A 3,813-nucleotide genomic window follows, 5' to 3' on the forward strand; every position below is an offset into this window, starting at 1 on the left:
TCACTACATGCCTTCCAGTCTCTTCTGCTCTGGGGAGTGACGTCAGGTGTCTCGGGGGGGGGGGCGGGGGTGACTTTAAATGTCTCTGGCATTGGACCTCCTTGTGAAGGCTGTAGGGGGACAACCTTGACACTCAAATACTCCTCATTGCCCGTAGCCTCGGTGCGAGTAGGAACATGGCTTGACCTTGCTCCCTGGCCATCAAATTCCACAGTGTCTGTGTGTGTGTGTGCTGCTTTTCCCACCATCCTTCATCGTGGAAGGTGCCACGCAGGGAAGGGCCAAGAGGCCACACAGAGAAGGGTCTGGAGACCACATTATGAGACTAGCCATCAGACTCGTTTGGGTACGTTAGCCCCTCCCATCCTGACCCTGGAGCAACTTTTGGCCAGCTGGGGATGCCGGGCTTCCTTGTTAACCTCCTGCCCTCCTCCCTTGTCCCAGTCTTCCCTCATTCCACACGCATGCATGCCACCTGAAGTAGGCAGAATTCCGACTGTGACCTTGGGGAGTTCTCACTCCTGAGTGTGAGTGGAGCCTGCAAGACTGATGGGATAGTCACTCCTGCGAGTAGATTATGTTTTATGGCACGGGAGACTCGAGGAAAGGGACATTACCCTGGGTGAGCCTGACCTAAGCAGGTGATCCCTTAAAGGGGACTCAGCGTGGGAGGGATTTGAAGCCTGAGTGGGCCTTGGACCTGAGACCATGTGACAAGCTACTGAGTGTGACCACTGGGTAACAGCCAGCAAGAGGACGGGGGTTGGGGAGGGGTTCAGTCTGACAACCACAAGGAACTGAAATCTGCCAACCACCGTGTAAGTTTGAAAGAGGGCCCTGAGCTCCCGAAGAAGGAGGCCCAGCCTCCACCCTAATTTCCGTCGTGTGAAAGGACACCCAGCGTGGTGGTGCCCAGACCTCTGACCTTGACCTGTGGAAACTGTGAGGTAATATATTTGCCCTTTATTAAGCCATTGCGTCGGTGCTAACTTGTTACATAGCAATAGAAAAATAAAGGTATCGTTTTTTCCCAACTTGGAGGACGTTCTATTTTTCCCTCCTTAAACTTCTAAGTGGCAACAGAGCCAACAGTCTTCAGGGTCTGAGGTCGTGGTCAGTGTAGACCCAGGGTTTTGACGCTGAAGGATGGAGCAGGTGAGCGATGGCTGTGCGGACATCGTGTGATCTGCCAGGACCTCCAGACGCTCTGTTTGGAGGTTGAGGGGCACAGAGCGCAGCTTCAGGCCGAGGGGAGGTACTCTGGAAAATGGAGGAGAAAATATATTCCATTCTGCCAGCTGGAGGATTGTATTAACTTCAGAGCTCAAACCTTTAGGAGGGAGAGAGACAAATCGAAATGCTGTGGGAGCCGGCCCCAGGCTGGATTTTCACAAATCCGCCTGTGGTGAAGGATAGTTGTAGGAAATGAGGTGGTTTTCATCAGGGAACAATGAACGCAGTGGGGCCCTGACCGTGATCTTCAGGTCACTGAACTTGGAACCCAGGAGACCTGCTTACTCTCAGAGCTGGATGGGACACTCCGGGGGGTGCGGGGGGGGGGGGGAGGTGATCTTCCAGGGGGCCAGCAGCAGCTTTCCGAGACACGGAGAGAATTCACATTTCATACGGGAAGCTGGATGAGACTGTGCTTTAGTTGCGTCAGAACTAGAGACACGCTTCCCTAGGTCTGCGATGGACGCTGGGAATCTGTAGTGTTCTTTCTTAACCAAACGCTCTAGATAGTCTGTAGGTAACTGAAGGAAGTTCGAAGCAGAGACACAGTAAACACAGGTAGGAGAAGATTCTGCTTAGAGCCCGCAGAGCCCGGCTGGCCTCCGGGTCAGCACCAGGCCTCTCTCTTCCCCGCCCTCACCTGCTCCGCCTGTCGGAGGTCTGTTCTCCCCCCACCCCAGGAGGGCCCCTCAACACCTCCCTGTCTCCGTCTTCCACCCCTGGGAAGGCTCTGCGTTTACTTTCTTTCCAGTTCTCCCCAAAGCAGCTCCTGAGACCCAGACTCAGGTACAGGTGGTTTATTTGGTGGTGGTGGGGGTGGGGGGCGGCCAGGAAGCACAGAGAGAGGGGAGGTGAGGCCAGGAAGGGATGAAAGCCAGTAAAAAAGTGCATTGATACGGGGGCCACTTCTGCGGGCAGGTGGGGCTCACACCTGCCGGAGACCATCTGGGAACTGTGAGGAGCACATGTCAGAACTGCCATTTATCCACAGCCCACCCCTCACTGGTGGCGGGCGGCCCTGCAGACCCCCAAGCTGCCCAGCTCCCTGTCGTTTGCATGGGGAACTGCCCGAGACTGTAGGTGGACCTAAAGGTGGGCTGAGGGGCCGTGGGGCGGGGCATCGGCTGACTGCCGAAGTTTCCATCTGCCAAAGTTTCCAGCACTAAACCTCAGCCTCTCTTCTGAATGCTCATTCCTTCTGCCAATGTGCCTGACCGTGCAGCCAACACCCTGTCCTCCCCACCCCGGGGAAGGGGTGTGGGCTGACCCTCTGGCCCTGAGAGGGCATCTGGCCCGGGCAGACTGTAATTTTGACAGCCTTTCCAGGTGAGTCTAATGGGTGGCCAGGTTGGATAGAACGTTCTGGAGGACCATCGAGTTTCCTTCAGAACCTGAGAGTCAAGGCTTTGTGTTCCCCCCAAGGCAAAACAAGTTTCCATTTATTGAGGGTAAACTTGGATAACGCGCTGGTGTGAACTCGGATAATGTGCCAGTGCAATAGGCAGAGGCCCTACCTTGGAAGTGTAAAACGCAATTTGGAATCTGCTGGAAGGAAGGGAAAACTATGCTTTGAGAACACTGAGGAGACAGTGACTCACTCTGGGGCACAGAAGAGAGGGGATGGAGCAGAGCAGGGAGGAAGACTGGAATGGCCTGGAAAAGGGGGCAAAAACCAGGTTTCGAAGAGGCTTGAATACCTGGTGAAGTATGAATTTTCCACTAGAAGTGATAGAGGGCCAACGAAAGCTTCTCTGCACTTCGGAAGGGTGACAGAGGGTCGTTGCTCATGAAATACCCATGTCCTGTCCCTGGGCATCTAGCAGAGGCAGGTGAGGTGCCCTCCTTACCTGAGGGCATTAAGAGAGAAACTTGCGCTCCCCCCTCCTCGTTCCTGTGGCCAGAGACAGAGGACTTGGAAATGGTGGGACCGTCAGGTGAAGAGGTGGCTTTGGGAGGAGTCCGGGCAGGGGGACACCTGTCTAGTGCTGGACCATGTCAGGAGAGAGAAACACACCCTTGTGTTAGGACACTGCCGTTTGAGGCCTTATTTGTTACTGCAGCTTAGCATGCTTTATCCTAACTAATACAAGAAGGCGATACAAAAGCAAAGTAAATAAACAAAAAAATAAAAAACTTGGATGTAGTGTTAGTACACGCCATCCTCAACCATCCTGTGCGTTGGGGCAGAGGTCCCAACTTTACAGACGTGAGACGGAAGATCGGAAAAGCGAAGGGATTCCCTGGAGGTCAGGAACAGGGACTCACGCCCGGCTGTGTGTGATTCTGACGGTTTGCACTTGGTGGGTTCCCTCCCGGGCTGGCATGCCTCCCACCGGCAGAATGCAAGGTAGTTCTCGGTCCTGCTCGGATGCGGAAGTGACGTTGCATTAGTTTCGAATTTATTTGAAGGCGAATCAGAACACCTTCACACACCGTGCATCAACCCAGCGATTTCACGGCTGTTATTTGTTCGAGGGGGAGAACGATGTTCACCAGGTGCGTCGGTTGGTCTGGAGTTGAGGAGAGAGAGTAAATAAACAACAGGAAAGGTACGTGCAGACCCGGCCAAGCTGGGATGTT

Source organism: Suricata suricatta, chromosome 8 (genome assembly GCF_006229205.1).
Source record: "Suricata suricatta isolate VVHF042 chromosome 8, meerkat_22Aug2017_6uvM2_HiC, whole genome shotgun sequence".
Lineage (NCBI taxonomy): Eukaryota > Metazoa > Chordata > Mammalia > Carnivora > Herpestidae > Suricata > Suricata suricatta.